At 40.1% G+C, this 18,775-nt stretch overlaps 1 long non-coding RNA gene across 1 annotated transcript in view; it reads right to left on the reverse strand.

Annotated features, from left to right (window-relative positions):
- Nucleotides 1–3,032: 3,032 nt before the first annotated feature.
- The window catches only part of LOC118152226 (uncharacterized), a 38,007-nt gene continuing 22,264 nt past the window's right edge, over nt 3,033–18,775 (reverse strand). The window contains exons 2-3 of the long non-coding RNA XR_004740744.3: nt 6,883–6,944; nt 3,033–3,589 (exon numbers count right to left, since the gene is read on the reverse strand). This is a non-coding gene — a long non-coding RNA (uncharacterized LOC118152226). The remainder of the gene's footprint in view (nt 3,590–6,882; nt 6,945–18,775) is intronic.

The following is an 18,775-nucleotide window of genomic DNA, read 5'->3' on the forward strand; positions in this document are numbered from 1 at the left end:
TAGGAGAAACAGTCCTTGCTGGAATTTAGGAGGGTAATTAGTTGTTTTGGTTACATGTTTATTGAGTTGCACAAATTGGCATTGATTTTTGGAGCTGAAAATTAATTAATAGCATTTATTTAAATACAGTAAATATTCACCTTTCGTGTAAAATTTTCCTGCTTCTCTCTTTGTAACACCCAAACTGCCTCTCCCCTAAAAAACACTCTTAATAGAAATGTAAATAAAATCACTAATTTTATGTCATATGATGAGCTACATAGCTGAGCTGATGGACACTAGTTCCCCAAGTTCAAAATACCTTTCATCCAAGCATTAATCGTGACTTATAAAGAGGCAGCTTCGGCTCAAAATATCCTTGACTGGGTGTGTTAAACCAAAGCACCTAATTAGAGATGACTTAAAATAATACCTTCCTTTGTCACTTAATATCTTCTAACACGAAAATCCTGAGGTTTTTACCTGTACCACAGAAACCTCACTTCCAAATACATATAATCACTGTAGGCTTTTAGCCTCCTGAATTCAGGCAATGTGGAATGCCAGGACTCATCTCCACAGTTTCCATAGTGGAACATTTCTGATTACCCCCAATCTTCCAGCAGAGCTAAGTAGAATCCCACAACAAATAACCATTTAGAGGAAAAGTGTCTCGCCAATGAATTAATTATTCAGAGAGTCAGTGTACGTGGCATTTAAATGCTCAGTTTTTAGCCTCACATTGCCTGGGTTTGAATCCCATTGCCTCTACTAAGTATGTGACATTGGGCTAGTTCTTTAAACTCACCAAATCGACGTTGCCTCATTAGTAAAATATAGATGATAACTGGTGGAGACTGAAAGTTGCCTGGAGACCTAACGGGTTTAGTTAAAGTTTCAAAGAAGACTGAATGTCTATAATTAAATGACAAGTGCCAGCACTGAAATCCTTTCTATCACTGTAGTATAATAATGGTTGAGTACATGCCTGTTCTACCAGACTGTATTTCCTTCTCTCTCTTATAGCCAGGTGCAGTGATGACTGAATTATCTCCAAGGGAATAGGAATGGGAATGAGATCAGGACACAGGGATCCTGGAGGTGCACTCCTCATGCTCTCATTTCCCTTTCTCCTGCCTATAGATGGTAACAACTGCAGCAGTTATGGAAGCCACATGTCAAGGAACCACACCAGCATCCTGGCTCCCTGGATGGAACAGAGGCATATATTTACTAAACTTAGGAGAAAAATAGACTTCTATCTTGTTTGAGTCATTACATTTTGGCATATTTATATAATAATAGTACCTAATCATAAAATGCTTATAAGGATAGAGAAAGCTAATGCATAAGCTCTTAGAACATTGTCTGGATTTTAATATAACTAAGCATCAGCTATCCATGTAAGAGACAGTTGTAGGGGGTAACAGGGGAGTTTTGCACCAAGAATCTGTGTTCAAATTCTGGCTGTGTTTCCTAAAAAACTGTTTAAACTGAGAGATGTTTTGCAATAGGGAAAGAAAAAAATCAAAAAGTTTTTCCTTCTTATTCAGGATCTGGCTGAGAAAACCCGGGGGCAAAGCTGGGGATTCTTTGCATTATCACCCTGATGTTAGTTCGTGTCTACAGTGAAATCACGCTACTTCAGAGTTCCAAGTGCTATGACTCAGAAGCCCTCAGCTGACCCAGAAAACCTTCAGCCAGATTATAGAAGACCCAAGGTCAAATAGATAAGAATCTAAAAGCCAAGCAGAAGTCTCTAATTAATGCCAGCAATCTGCCCTTTATAGCTCCAGTTTGGTCACTAGTTGACGGTTAAATTAACTGTAGTTCATTTCCTGGTACAGTCAACTTACAATTAGACATAATAATGAAGGGAAGTAATGGCACTCATGATCTAAAATAGCAAGTAATACAAAAATAATTTTATTTGGCTTTGGAATTGTGTGCGTGTAGCATGTACATGTATATTTACTCTTTATTGTATAACCAGGGACGTGCCCCCTCCCAAAAGAACTGAAAACAATTGGTTATACCACTTTTCTGTTGTTAATTTTCTATTCCTGTGATTAACTTCACACAGGACTAAAATAAAATTAATTGCTTTTTTACTAATTATGTGAAATCATTTCTGGACTGATATTTTATTAAAAGACATTCACATCTTTTAAATCTTAACTTGACTCATCAGGTTTCTTGAAAATATGAACTGTATTTCCTCCAGCACAGTCACAAGCTCTGTTCTGGTTGAGGCTGAAAGACCATGTCCAGGATGCTATGGTCCAGCTACGTCTCTCTGCCGATTCCCTTCTGTGCATGTGCCCTGTTATAAAAGGAGGGTCAATGTAGAGACCTGAAATTCTTTAATGAACCATTTTCAGTCTGGTTGTTTTATTTCTAAGGAGCTTCACTTTTAGTGGGGCTCTTCAGGAAGAAGGCTATTTAAGGACTACAGGAGACAATTTGCTTCCTAACCTTTTGACCCAAGTTGAGGGTCTGGTTTTCTCCAGGCACATTCTATTATCAACAGCAGGATATACAAGACCACAGAAGAGTACAGAGGGGATAATTAACACTGGGAGGAAAAAAGTAACCTGCACTCCATAGCTACTGATAAGAAAGCAGCAACATTACCTCCTAAATCAGTGCCTGGAATCTCAAAGAAAGTTGGGTGAGTAAACATCATTTAATATATTTCTGACCCTTTAAATGCTTCCCTTAAACTCTCAAATTCTGTTGGTGTTAAAAGCGATTTGGTAACATCTAATAACGGTGAAGATACATGTCCCTAAGGACCAGCAATTCTACCCATTTTTATTTATAATGTAGACAAGCACTTGCCTATACACAGAAGAACACATGCAGGTATGTGTTTATTGGGGTATTATTTAAGTAGAGATAGTCTAAATGTCTACCAATGAGAGAATGGAAAAACTAATTCATGAAATGGACATTTCAACTGCAGTACAAATCTATATCTATTTGTTTATAAAAATAAATAAATATGACTAAATATAAAAACATAATATTAAGAGAAAAAGCCAGTGGTGGATTTATATGTTAAGTATAATACCACTTAAATAAAGACCAAATTATGAAATTAGCTGGATGTGCACTGCCTCCCATATTCCTCAAGACAGGGAGAAAATGCAACGATTATTCCCATTTTATAGATGAAGAAACTGAGTTATTGAGAGTGATCTGGCCAAGGTTTCCTGGTGAGTGGAGAAGCCAAGAGTCAAACTATGCCCTCTTAGACTCTAGCCACCCCTTTATACTCCCTCCTCATGCTTGGTGTCCACTGTCTTTACAAGTAGTTATTGTCCAGAATTGTCAGATTCAAAAGGTCATTCAAGTTCCCAGTAGGGGAGGTATCGGAGTTACTGTGTAGTAACCCTCTGACACTGGTGGTAGTTCCACAAGGAATCTCACTGCTTCACACCTGCCTGGTGCAGCTGCCACTGTGTGCTCATGACAGCACCCCCATGAACTTGAAAGTTGTCCTCCCGTAAGACCTTGATGCGTGAGTCAGATGGACCGAGGCCTCTTGTCATGATAGCATGGGAGGCAGCTACATTCATTCACAGTTTAGATCTATTCAGCAGCAGGCCTGAAACAGAGATGTCGCAAATCCCATCAAAATCTCCTCCATTATGTGACACACTTTGTTAGAACAGAATAAGGGGTTCGGCTCTGTTGGACCAAATCAAGTTGGTCTATGTGGAGTATCGCATTTTAGATTCAAATCCCTGTTAAACCCTCTGCTTAGGCTCGTGGTTAACAATATTTTTATATCTGTCTGCAGAGATGACAGGCAGCCCAGCTCTCGAGCAGGCCTAGAGGCCTCTGCACGGCTGCTTTTAGAGGCAGGCTCCATAGATGAAAGGCAGAAATCCCACCACCCCAGTGTCTCCTGATTAGCCTGGAGAAAAGCTGAATGACAAACATGTTTCCAATCTGCCTGGCCCATGCAGGGAAATGGGGCAATCTGGCCTGAAAAGGGATTTAGACTTTTGTTATGTGCAAGGGAGGTGGGATGGAGAAAAAAAGCTGATTTAAATCCATCCACAATGCTTTCCCACTTGGTGAACTCTTCGATAAGAAACAGGCTGGCTGTGGTTCAGACCCCCCCCACACCCGTGCGTCTTCCTTCTGCCTGCCTTGCCAGTAGGTAATCTTGGCCCTGTCAGACAAAGTCAAATGCTATGGAGATGACTGCAACTGGTCATTTCAGAGCACTCACCCTTTTGGCCAGAATTCTATGTGTTTGTTGATGAATAAAATTGGCCTAGACTTTTTTGCTTAAAGCAAAATTCTCTATAGAATTTCTAGGCTAAAATAAGCATCGGTAATAGGGTATACATTTCCTAGGTAGCTATTTAGTTGTTGTGCTAATTACATTGCAATACACTAGTTTCACAGTAGTATAAAATACTACATTAAATGACTGCAAGGCTCATGTGGCAAATACTGAGTTAAAGACACTGCATTAAAACAGGGTATTTTCATTTCTCTCTTCCCAATAGAGAGAAGAGCCTCACAGATACTGAAATTATACACAGTTGATACAGAGCTTTTATTAACTGTGTAAGTTAATAAATCATTTTCCACATTTTATTACATAATTGTATACTCAGGTGGGCAGGGTTTCCGTGTTAAATATGTTTTTTAATCCACAAGCCACATAGATAGAAACACCGTACTCTGATGACATTTATTCTGGCTTCAAACAAATCATCCTTTTCCTCTCTCAATGTATACACTTGTGTATCAGGCTGATGGAATAAATGGTAGAGTTGAGGGGAGTCTGTCCCCTCCAATAGTCCCTTTCTTAGGATGTGGATATGTAAAAAGCACCTGTAAGATGGCTGCCTGCCACATGGCGGTGGCTGCCTGGGTATAGCTAAGTTGCCTTGCTCTGCCGACATCAATACAGGGCTTCTTCAAACGCAATTATCAAGACAGTCCTCCACGACCTCTTATTGCTGCCCTATTTGGGAAACAGCATTCAGATGCAGATTGACTTAAATCCTATCAATCCATTCAACCATGTGTGTGAGTGTGTTTGTATGTGTGTGTGCACATGCACGTTTGTGAACACACATCACACATGTATTTGCACTTCTATAAGTTTTCCCTAGGGCATTTAAACCCCCAACCTAAAATGTCCAAATGAGGAGAAATGCTTATTTTCCCAGGCAACTTTGTCAATTGCTCCTGTGCTCTTCTTATAAATATTTCATAGCAAATATTTAACATGATTCTTTCCCCAATCGGATCAGCTTTGAAATGCTACTCAAAGTGAATTCTCCCCTAACGATAGCTTGATGCAAAAGCACTTCTTTTCTCTCTCTTAAGCACAAGGTCTGCTGCCATAGCAGCATGAATAGTTCTTATTTAATGGAAAAGAAAAGATACTTTCCATTAATTTAGTAGTCAGTGCAGGTGCGGGTGGTGACAGGCACAGCACATGCGTAACTTGGGTTTCCAATATGGAGGCACAGCCTACCTTGACCTCCCCTCCTCCAGCACGCCTGTGATTATTACCCAGCCGACATTAGAACTGTAATAGGAAGTGACAAGTTTATGTAAATGATCCGCATACGGATTTTGCCCTTGTAAAACAGAGCAGTTACTCTGGGTTTTCTAATTATTTCATGCCTCGTGGTTCTCTGATGGGGCAGAGATGACTATACTTGAAAAGTACCCTGTGATTGACAGACTTCTGTCCCCCTGGAGCTCATTAGGGCTTAGGCTTTGGAAGATGGGAAATAACCCCACCAGGCACCAAAAAAGAAAAAAAGAATTCTCCCCAGCACCAGTGATTCTGTAAGATTCATTTGTTCAGATTTATGTTTTGTTGGGGAAATAGTGTTATCAGAGAAGTGCACTATTGCTTTCCTGATCCAACCAAACTCGCTGCTTTGGTGCTTTTGATTTTTAAAACCTGCGTTTAGAGCCACACCAGCTGTATGATGTAGAACTTGAAGGGTATGAAATGCCAGTGGAATTTTTCACAATGAACTATTCTCAAGAAGGAAGTGAGGAAGAAGGGAGGTGAGAGAGGCAATATGCCATATAGAGCAAGCTGCAGAATCTAACTGGACTTGAACCACTGTTATCATTTTGTAGACACAGCGTGACCTGTTCCTATGTCAAATCCACAGAGACATCAGTGAAGAGAGCAAATAAAATGGAATCATTGATTAGGAAAGTCTGACTATCCTCTCACTTGAAATATACCCTGATGAGAAGGAGAAGAAAGAGCTGGGATAGCGGAAGACTATGAAAAAAAATATCTATAAGCTGGAGAGACTTCAAGGTTTATTTCTTTTAGTCTTCTGATTTTATGAGTTAGAAAATTAAGAGGCAGAGTAGTCACATAGCTGGCTAGCAGTATAGCCAGTATGGACTGCAGCTTCCTACCCAGTACCCATTTCTCTGGCACAGAACAAGGGAGGGGATAGGATCTGGGGAGGAATGGGAAATGAGGTCTTCTATGGGTAAGGTTACAAAATAAGGAAGCCGAAATTATTAGTCTCATTGTAGTACGGTCAGATTTTTATCCACTGCACTGAAATACATAAACATTGGAGCATTCTTTATGCTTCTATAACTGAATAGTAAGAAAAAAATACTAAAACTTCAGTGTCTATCAGTATTAAAACTTTCATTCGGGTTGGTTTATTTTCATTCAATTTCGATGGCCATTTGTCTAGTATTAAAAGTTCCCCAATCCCCATGACTACTTCCCCAAGAAGGCATCTAGTATGTTATCTGCCTGTGTTGTGATTAGAGGGACTGAATGGTTCAAGTTCAAATGCTTGGGCTGCTGTCTGGTCCTCTGACGCCTCTTCAGTGTGTTCACTGCCAAGTAAATGCACATGCAGATAGCCAGCTTACCTTCCCCTCATCGACACAAATGCAAGAAAAGGTCCCTCAAACCTAAGAAATCATCATAGGACCTAAGAGAGAGAGAGAGGGTGAGAATATTTATTCAAAATGCAATTGTGTTAAAACATGTTGCTGACATACTTTCTTTATATTTTGCAAATTTCAGTACCACCACATGCCCTTATAGTGTCCTTCCCTACCTCTATTATTGACAATGAAGTGATCATAAGGAAGTCTGAGTAAGTCATAAAAAAATTATTACCATTAAATGCACATCTGAGCCAAATCATATAAATCCCCACCCCCCCCCCGCCCCTGCTATATAAAAACAACACAGACTCAGAAAAGAAGGCACAGACCATGAAGGAGTGCATGTAAACCTAACCAGGCATGAGAAGATGGAAGTGTGGAAAGGAAAAGAAGGCCACCCTGTAACAGAGGCATGCCACAGAACTTCCAAGTTAAAAAATACAGAAAAGGAGGAAAGCTGCTTAATCCATTTCAGGAGACTAATAAAATACTGATTTCTAAAACCAACATGAGCAGCACAGGAAAAAAAATTGCAGGTCTATTTAATTTATGAATATAGGTGGTAATATCTTATAACATGTGATAAGTAAATACAATAATGTATTTAAAAACAAGACAAGTGTGGTTCTTCCAAAAAATGCAACAATGGTTTAATATCAGAAACCCCAATGTTAAAAGAGAAAAGAAAGAAAAAACATCTATGAATGCAAAAGTGTTTCATGAAATTTATATTTCCTGTGTATAACAACAGAATAGAAGATAATGTCTTTCATTTGCTACGGATGCTATACCAAAAAACCAAGGTCAACATTATAGCTGGTGGAGAAACCCTGGGCTCTATTCTTTTAACATCTGGAACAAAACAAATTCCCCTTTGTCTCTGCGACTCTACAACCTGTCATGGGATGTTCTTGCCAACAAGAATTAAAAAATAGAAAACAAGAAGGGTCCAAGATTACAGGATGTGGTGGCTTGAAATATATTCACAGAGTCTTTGAAAGTCCCTTGAAAAAGTGGAGACTAATTTTTCTCCCCTTAGTTTGGACTGAATGTAATGTATTGCTTCTAACAAGTAGAATAAGGTGAAGTAATGCTTTGTCATTTATAACACTAGGTCAGAATCCAGGATTCTTAATCTCAGAGACTGTATGTATGATCATAAATGTCTATCGTTTTAAGCTTCCAAGTTTTGAAATAATTTGTTTGCAGCGATTAATAACTGGTTTACACCAGCACTGGAATAAAAGATGTTAAATTCATTTAACATCATTCAAAATATGTTCATTGCTGACAATATGATCATCTCCATAGAAAATCCAACAGAGCCAACAGACTATTCAAAGTAGTGAGAGTTTGGCAAATTTGTCTTATGGCAAGATCAACTTACAAAAGTCAATAGCGTTCCTCCGTCCAAGCAATAACCAAGTGGAAAATTAAGTACCATTCACAGTAAGAAGAGAACTGTAATGCATCTGAGAGTCAACTTTATAATAAACGTACATTTAGGGAAAAACATTAAAATTCTACTAAGAGACATAGAAGACTGAATAAATGAAAACATATACCACAGTTATGGTTGCTGACTTGATATTTAAAAATATTTTAATTCTTTCTCAATTGATGTATAATATCTACACAAAGACAATAAAAATTCCAGCCGGGTTTTACACCTGGATGGATGGCTTATTATTGCCTATCACTGCATTCTACACTGAATACTTTTAAATATGTTCAAATATTAATCTATGCCTCTATCATTAGAGTTCCTCAGGTTGCCTTCAGCTGGGTCGATATCAAGGGCCTGTCTCACCTCACTGTCCACATTTCTTTTCCAAGCCTCCATCCTATGTGGTTGGGCTCACTTTGTTATTTACTGAGCTACAAGATTCTGTTGTGAGTTGAGTGATGATAAGAAAGGGCAAACGAGGAGGGAAGGGAAAGGAGGAGGAGTGAGAAAAGCAGGAAGAAGACAGGCACTACAAAAATAGTAGTAACAAATTTGGATGCTGTGAAGATTGGACCCCTTTCAAGACAGTTTTATTATGAAGTCAAGAGAGCATAAGATGGGAGGGAACCTGGTTACCAATTTATTTGAATAAACCCATGGGGCATATTTATTTTCATTAATTAAAACTATTAAAAGTGAGGACTTTTACGAAAAGTTTAGAAAATATATCAGAAGAAAGATGTCAGAACTGTGTGGCTATTTTAGCTAACAGATTAATGCAACAACATTTTTATTGTCTTCATGAATACAATAGTAGTTTTAAAAATTATAGACTAGTTTAGATTGGCAGTGAGGAGATAATTATAAATAGGGCTTTATCAAAAAAGAACACAGGATTACCTAAGCAGCAATTCTTTTCATTTATTAGCCAGGGAAGGTTATAGTTGAGAAGGAATGCAGCTACAGGACATCCTGTAGCTAGGTTTTAATAAATCATCTGAAGCAATGAGTAGTCAAGTGATTAAGCTATGAAAGATTTTTCCTCTGTTTTTTATTTTAGATTCAGGGGTACATGTCCAGGTTTGTTACAAGATTATAGTGTGATGATGAGGTGTAGGGTCTAGTTGAACCCATCACCCAGGTACTGAGCACAGTATCTCAGTAGTTTTTCAGTCCTTGTCCCCCCGCTCCCTCCTGATTCTAATAGTCTTCGATGTCTGTTGTTCCCATCTTTCTGACCATGTGTATCCAATGTTTAGCTCTCATTTACAAATGAAAACATATGGTGTTCGGTTTTCTGTTTCCACATTAGTTCACTAGGATATTAGCCTCCAGTTGCATCCATATTGCTGCAAAGGACATGATTTCATTCTTTTTATGGCTGCAGAGTATTCCATGTTGTATATGTACCACATTTTCTGTATCGAATCCACTGTTAGTGAGCACCTAGCTTGATTCCATTACTATGAATAGTGCTGTGATGAACATACAGGTGCGTGTGTCTTTTTGGTAGAATTATTTATTTTCCTTTGAGTATATATTCAGTCATGAGATTGCTGAGTCAACTGGTAGTTCTGTTTTTAGTTCTTGAGAAACCAAATGGTTTTCCACAGTGGCTGAACGACTTTATATTCCCCAACTATAAAGGATTTGACTCAATGCAGAGTCAAACATTGGCCCCTCCACTACTTAGAATCAGCACTCCCGACATATTCACGCACCACACCTCCTGCCTTATTTCTTTTCGTGCTTTGAAACTCAACTCTGATGTCAACAGTTCTGGAATGCTTTCCTTCATACTTCTTCCTTCCACCTCAATTTCTACTAATTGCCCCTTCTCAATTTACCCTGTATTGGCCCTTTCATAGACATGTTACAGAAGTGAAATTTGTTTATTCTTCTGCTTCCCCACTAGACTATGAGCTCTTTAAGAGCAGGAACTGTGCCTTTAATTTCTGTCTTCCAAAGACTCAATCCAGTTCCTTGAAGATGGCAGGCTTTTAATAATATTCACTCGATGAATGAATAAATGAATGCTATTTCTCTTTATAGAAGACAATTATATGTAATCTCTACAAAGATGAAAAGAACATGTACGCGTAAGAGAATAGTGTCACTGAGCCAAATGTGAAGGACAAGTATGAAAAGGGAAAAGAAACAAGAGTGTCCAAGGGCACAATGGAAAGTCATCAGAGACTGGAGGAGATGGAAGAGGTGGTAAGCAGGAATGTAAATAAATCACAGGAAATAAAGAAGATAGAGTTCAAGGGCACTATAGGCAAAGAATGGTATTTCCAGAAGCTGAGGATAAACAAGAAAGTACAAGAAGACAGGAGGAACAAAGTGCCTGCTAAGAAGTGAAGACAGGGTAGCAGCTTTCAGAGTACTTAATCTCATGTGAAGTTTCCACAGAGGAAAGATGAATAAGGAAGAAATTGGGGAAACTAACCAATTAATGCCTATACCAAAAAGGTATAGAAAGGGCAGAAATGCCCAAAAGAAGAGTGGCATAACAGTCAACATTTTTTGGGAATTTTCTCAGGCCACTGTGCTACCTTGTGTGTGTTAACACATTTACTCTTCATAAGTAGGTGCTATTTTACAGATGTGGACACAATGACCCAGAGTAATAAAACATATTTAAATTCACAAAGTTAGTACACGGTGGAGATAAGATTCCAGTTCAAATCTTTCAGTCTCTGCAGCTCAGAACCTGAGACAAATAGGCACTGAGGGGAGGGGAAGAAGGAATGGCTTATGGAGGAAGCCTGAGTGTACCAAGTACATCCATGAAACACAGGTAATGCATGCCTCCCAGTAGAATCCCACCATACGAATAGCATGAGAATGTCAGAATTTGACAGTCAGTGCTTTAAGGAAGTAACATAAGGGAAAAAAGAGAAGGACAAATGTTTTCCTCGATGTAGTTAGGGTCTGAGAATTTCTTTGTAGGAAGAGACACAAACAAATATGTTGAAACCTAAAGAAAACAGGACAAGCTAGAAGCAAACACCTGCATCTCTACAAGGAGCCCTGGTTTCATAAGAAGGTGAGCAGGTGCTGTACTGGTGAAATAGGGGGAGCCATTTAAGTTTTGGGGGAGAAAATGCAATCAGGAGAATGAAGAAGGAAGTAGGCAAGAATGTGGCTGGAAGAAAAACATTCCCCTAGTCAAGAGAGCATCCTTAGAGAGATGATACAGAAAAGTAAATGTCTGACTGGGATTTATGAAGTGTTTTGTTGTGGGTTGTGTTAGAATTAGGGTTAGAGACTCCTGTATGATCTTCAGCAAAGGCAATGAAAAGTACAAATTTAACGTTCTGAATATGGCTGTGTTTTTTATATAAAATTCTGAAGGATGCTGGGTCAGAATGGTGGTTTTACATTTGGTCCACGGCCTGTTTGACAAAAGGACAGCTAGATCTGGAGTAGGTACGTAATATATGAATGCTTTTAGAGCAAACCCATGAAGCATCACATATCAAAATCCTGAAAAACTGAGAGTAACACCTTTTGTACCAGCAGTTGTACTACTTGGACCTCATCTTACGGAAGTAGTAGGTGACGATTTTGCCTGCCATTATTTCAATGGAGAAAGAATGTGAGGAATATAAACTGCCTGAAGTGACTGATTGAGTAAATTACAATAAATCCTTACAATTGAGGACTATCTGCCTGCAAAAATTACACTGTAGAGTCAGTCATTCATTCATGTGGCAAATGTTTATCAATTGCCTGCAATGTGGCCAGTGTTATTCTAGGCACAAGTGACACAGCTGAGAACAAGTAAATGTCTCTGATCTGCTGGAAATTGCATTCTAGTGGAGGAGAGAGAAAGACAATATGCAAGTAAACATATAAATAAGCAATATAATTCAGATAGTGATAAGTGCCAGGCAGAAGAAAGAGAGATAGAGACTGATTCAAATGTAGAAGAAATGGCTATTTTGTAAGGGTGCTCAAGGAAAGTCTCCTTGAACCTAGGGTCAGCTACACACAAAGCCATGTGTCCCCTGGCCAGAAGTGTTTCCTGTTTGGGAATCATGATCTCTTTGGATGAATAGGTAATCCCAATGGATTACCAGAAGAGATGGTAAGCAGGATCGACCACTCCTACTTCTGCTGGTTCCTAGACACATATTTCACTTACTGAGACATGTCTTCATTTAAGTTTGTTGATTTAAAGTGACCACTGCATTCGCAAGGATTGCTCCCCATCCTGCAAGCTGACCCTGCAACTATGCCTTCTCTTCCCGTTCCGTTGTTCTAGCAGACTGGCAATGTCTGGATGTGTCACATGAAGTTTGACCAATAGATCCCATGGAGATTGAAAGGAGGGTCTTGGTCTGATGTAATGTTATGTGTAATCCCATGCAGGTGGATCAAACAGTTTTTAAGCTTCTGGAACATGATGCTGGCTGAGATCTTGAAGTCAGAAAAGGCAAACATAGGTTTGAAATATTGTATCTCTTCCAGTCAAGGTAAATGCTGCCCTTTTTCAGGTAGAAGGAGCCCAATGTAGTCGACTTGCCACAGGCCCTGTATCTGGGACTCACAATAGATCTCTGTTACACACAGCTTGAACATTTGGCAATGACAGCTATATCGTCTTTGGTTAATGAGATCGTACAGGGATTTCTAACTCTACCCTGGCCACACAGCAAAACACTTCATAAATTTCCATTCGCTTATATTTATTTCAGTAGACATTTCAGTTCTTCCAGCCTCTAAGGCTACTCTTTTGGCCCAAAGCTTTTCTCATCGAGTTTTCTCTTCATAGAGCCTCATTCTGGCTTGCTCACTTCTCATTTCCATTCTTAACCGCCATGACTAATCTGTTCAGGCATTCATGTGGCAGGACTGGGGTGATGACAGAGACTGGCTGATGTCAACCAGGCTAAGTCATTGTGACTACTCACTAAGTGGCTAGTCTCCCATGGTGGATGCTTTCTCATGGGCATTAACAAGCAATGTGAAGACCGTCACACTGCATGGCCATCCCTTTGTTGATCCACAGGCCTCTACCCCTGGTCTCCTCTCTTCTAATCCTTCTCCCAGGACCCTCATAAGCTGGCCATTTGCCACAGCCTAATAAAGACTCTACCCTCAGGCCATTCTCTTTCCACACAAAGTGGGTGACTGTGTGCACCACCCAAACTTCTGCCATTGGGAGGATTTCCCACACTGAATATGGTAGCAATGCAACTGCCTTCCGTTTTCAGTTTGCACACACAGATTACACCCAGGCTGACACACCCACGAACCAAAGAGGGCTTGCTACTCCTCTGTCAGTTTGTCATGAAGGACCCACAGGAGGCCACAGATACAAGCTGAGAGAACGGCCAGCCCAACAGTGGTGGGTGGCGTGAGGGCCTGGACTGCCTTGCACAGCTTGCCCATGCTCTCCAGCCTTGCTCCTGCTGGATCCTGGATATGCCATTTGCATCCTCTGATGATTTGAGCTGGGCTTGTCTCCCCTTATGACTTGGTCTGACAGGACCCAGCTCAAGATGAATTGTTCTGGTGGCCTGATCACTTAGTGTTCTATGATCCAGCACTTCATCTCTACCGGGGCACAAGGCTAGAAGCTGTTTTTCAAAAGGTGTATAATTCTCCATGGCAGATGGCATACTTCTGCTCCAAAAACCCAGGGCTCTGTCATCTGATTCTTCCACTGGGGCCTGTCACAAATACCACATGGTGTCTTTTCCTACCATGACATCTCTAATACCATAGGTTCTGCTGGGTCATGTGGCCCAAATGGAAGGGCTGCTTGTACCACAGCCTAGACCTGCTGCAGAACTGTTTCCTGATTTCTACTCAAATACAGTAGCTTTTTGTGTCATCTGACATATGGATCAGAACAGTATTTGCAAGTGTGAAATACACTACTTCCAGATCCCAATGACGTGTTATGCTTTCCTTTTTTTATGATGGGAGATACAAGATGAAATAATTTATTATTTATTTTGGAGTGAGTTTAGGGATTTTCCCCATGCCCACACCACTGGATCCTCAAATTTTTCACTAACGTGAAAATGCCTCTGGATCTTTGTCATGTTTATCTCTCTCTCTCTGGAGGGGATGTTGTCTCACCAACAGACAAGCCAGCAGGATGTCATCACTACAGTGGACCGGTGTGATGTCTGGTAAACTGTTCAACTATTCAAGACTCTTCAGACGATATTATGATAGAGGTCAGAAGACTTAATATAGTCGCAGGGCAAGATTGTAAGTGTATTCTTTTGTCCATTCCAAATGAATGTGAATGGTATTTGATCCTTTTTACAGATCATCGGCAACATATCATGGACCTAATAGCTAGTTAATCTGTTGTAGCAAAGAGACCACACCTGACACAGCAGCTGCAATTATAAGTACTACATGTCTGAGTTTGCAGTAGTCCACTGTCATCCTCCAGTATCTGTTTTTCACAGGGGTCAGACCGACAAATTAAATAGAGGTATGATGGGGCCCAACACCTCGGCATCTTCTCATTTTTAAAGGTGGCTGATGTATGATATTATTTTTGACTATTTTGGCTGTGAGTGGCAAGCGAGCTGCAGGATTCAGAGCTCCACTTGGCCTTCCCACCATAATAGATATCATTCGAAAGTTGAGGGAACCGGGACAGGGTTGTGCCAAATACAAAGTACACGTGCTCCTCATTTTACAAGGAGGTTGTGTCCTGATTGACCCACCATAAGGTGAAAATATTAAGTCAAAAGTGCGTTTAATACACCTAACCTACTGCACATCACAGTTTAGCCTACCTTAAATTTGCTCAGAACACTTACCTTAACCTACAATTGGGCAAAATTATCTAACACAATGTCTATTTTATAATAAAGTGTCAAGTAGCTCATGTAATGTATTTAATACTGTACTGAAAGTGAAAAATAGAATGTCCATATAGGACTCGAAGTACTGTTTCTACTGAATGCTTAGCACTTTCTTTTCCTTTTTCTTTTTTTGAGTTGGAGTCTCGCCCTGTTGCCAGGCTGCAGTGCAGTGGTGTGATCTCTGCTCACTGCAACCTCTGCCTCATGTGTTCAAGAGATTCTTCTGCCTCAGCCTCCTGAGGAGGCATGAGCCTCCACTCCCAGCTAATTTTCGTATTTTTAGTAGAGACAGAGTTTCACCATGTTGGCCAGGATGATCTCAATCACTTGACCTCGTGATCTGCCCATCTCAGCCTCCCAAAGTGCTGGGATTACAGGTGTGTGCCACTGCACCCGGCCGCTTATCATTCTTATACCATCATATGGCTGAAAAATCCTGTCACACCACTGTAAGTTGGGGACCAGCTGTATACCTTCTCCCATTACACATCTGGGAACAGCGAACTGACCACTGGATGGATCTGTGGACACAGTGGAGCCATTGTGAGCCAGGCCTGAGTCAGGATTCTACTTATTACTTGACTTCTATATGACCACACGATGATGCTTCAGGTCTCTGGATATCAACGTTAACTTTGAGCCTGTGTTTAGTTAGGTACTCCCCTTTCCCTAGTATATGGTCACCCAAGTAAACAGCCATAGGTCCCTTTGAAGAAGGACTGGGGACCCATTACCATGTCTTCTTGTCATGCATGATATCGCAGGATCCTTCATCCTGCAGATGGCAGCTCCCTCAGGCAGGGATTTCTGAGAATCAAAACTGTCTCAGGGTCAGAAAGTAAGCAAGAGACTGTGATTTTTTTTTTATAAGTGTGATGACTCTCAGTCTCCTGACCAGTTATCCATGATTTCTTTTGATCAAACAGCTTGAGTAGCACCCCTGTTGTCTGCCTATCTATTTTCCCCCAGGGGTGCTATATTCTATTAACCAACTATATAATTTTCTCTTTTTTCATTTTATTTTAAAAATTTTATTATTTTTAATTTGGGCGCACTTAGTAGGTGTATATATGTATGGGATATGTGAGCTGTTTTGATACAGGCACGCTATGTGTAATAACCACCATGGAGAATAGGGTGTCCATCCCCTCAAGCACTTTTCCTTTGTATTACAAACAATCCAATTATACTCTTTTAGTTATTTTTAAATGTATAATTAAGTTATTGACTATAATCACTCTGTTGTACTATCAAATAGTAGGTCTTATTTATTCTATTTTTTTTTTTTTGGTACCTATTAATCATCCCCTTCTCCTCCACACCCCCTGCTATCCTTCCCAGCCTCTGGTCACCAATCTTCTACTCTCCATGAGTTTTATTTTTTTGGCTTTTAGCACTCACAAATAAGTGAGAACATGTGATGTTTGTCTTTCTGTGCCTTGCTTATTTCACTTAACATAACGATCCCCAGTTCCATCCTGTTTTTGCAAATGACAGGATCTCATTCTTTTTCATGGCTGAATAGTATTCCATGTGTACACATATCACAATTTCTTTATCCACTCATCGTTCATGGACACTTAGGCTGCTTAAAAATCCTAGCTATTGTGAACAGTGCTGCAACAAACATGGGAGTGCAGATATCTCTTCGATATGCTGATTTCCTTTCTTTTGGGCACATACCCAGCAGTTGGATTGCTGAATCATATGGTAGCTCTGCTTTTAGATTTTAAGGAAACTCCAAATTGTTCTCCATAGTGGTTGCACTAATTTGCATTCTCACATAGTGTATGAGGGCTTCCTTTTCTTTACATTTTCACCAGCATTTGCTATTGCCTGTCTTTTAGATATAAGCCATTTTAACCAGAGTGAGATAACATCTCACTGAACCAACTACATAACTTTCTGTGGGGCAGGTACCCCTGCACTTCATTCTGACCTTACTCAATATATTAACTGCATTTACTTGGCCTCTGATGGTCAAATGCTGCCACTTAGCCTCTGATGTTTGGGATTCTCTGATCCCCATTGCTATTGATGAAGCCATAGCACTATTTGGTGCATGTTTCTTCTGTTAATATCCCATTCCACTTCCCCATTCAGTGAAAGCTTTAACAGCGCTCTGCTTCCTTGGGCCAGTGGTTGTCTATTTTCCACCCACCACCACTCACAGGGTCTTGGGGAGAAGATGAACCAGCCAGAAACATGTATCAGCTGCTTTCTTAGACCATTCCTGATGTAGCTGTTATAGATTGGGCCACCCAGAGAAAAAATTCTGAGGCCGAGATTAACATATAGAAGTTGATAAAAGAGTACTCTTAGGGTTGTGTCTCTGGAAAGGAAGTCATGGGTTGACAGGACTGAGCAGAGGGAGAGGAGGGGCCATAGTGCTGTCTCAATGAAGGCCTCAGTCTACCCCAAAGTAAATTCTGAAGCTGGAATAACCCTTCAGATAACTACTGATGGATTAAAGATCTAAACATAAGACCCAACATCAAAAAACCTTAGAAGAAAACCTAGGCAAAACCATCCAGGGCATAGGCAAGGACTTCATGACTAAAACACCAAAAGCAATGGCAGCAAAAGCCAAAATAGACAAATGGGATCTAATTAAACTTCAGAGCTTCTGTACAGCAAAAGAAACAATCATTAGAGTGAATTGGCAGCCAATGGAATGGGAAAAAATTTTTGCAATCTACCCATCTGACAAAGGGCTAATATCCAGAATCTACAGAGAACTAAAGCAGATTTACAAGAAACAAACAAACCAACCCACTAAAATGTGGGCAAAGGAAATGAACAGAGACTTCTCAAAAGAAAACATATATGAGGTGAACAAATATGTAAAAAAATGCTCATCATCACTGGTCATCAGAGAAATGCAAATTAAAACTATATTGAGATACCATTTCACGCCAGTTAGAATGGGGATCATTAAAAAAATCTGGAGACAACAGATGCTGGACAGGATGTGGAGAAATAGGAACACTTTTACACTGTTGATAGGAGGATAAATTAGTTCAATCATTGTGAAAGACAGTGTGGCGATTCCTCAAGGACCCAGAAATAGAAATTCCATTTGACCCAGCAATCCCATTACTGGGTATATACCCAAAGGATTATAAATCATTCTGCTATAAAGACACACGCACACGTATATTCATTGCGGCACTGTTTATAATAGTTAAGAACTGGAACCAACCCAAATGCCCATCAATGATAGACTGGACAAAGAAAATATGGCACATACACAGCATGGAATACTATGCACCATAAAAAATGATGAGTTCGTGTCCTTTGTAGGGACATGGATGAATCTGGAAACCATCATTCTCAGCAAACTGACACAAGAACAGAAAATCAAACACTGCATGTTCTCACTCATAGGTGGGTGTTGAACAGTGAGAACACATGGACACTGGGAGGGGAGCATCACACACTGGGGTCAGTTGGAGGGGCTAGGGGAGGGACAGCAGGAGGTGGGGAGAGTGAGGAAGGATAACATGGGGAGAAATACCAGATATAGATGGTGGGGGAATGGAGGCAGCAAACCACCTTGCCATGTATGTACATATGCAACAAC

Source organism: Callithrix jacchus, chromosome 3, assembly GCF_049354715.1.
Source record: "Callithrix jacchus isolate 240 chromosome 3, calJac240_pri, whole genome shotgun sequence".
NCBI lineage: Eukaryota > Metazoa > Chordata > Mammalia > Primates > Cebidae > Callithrix > Callithrix jacchus.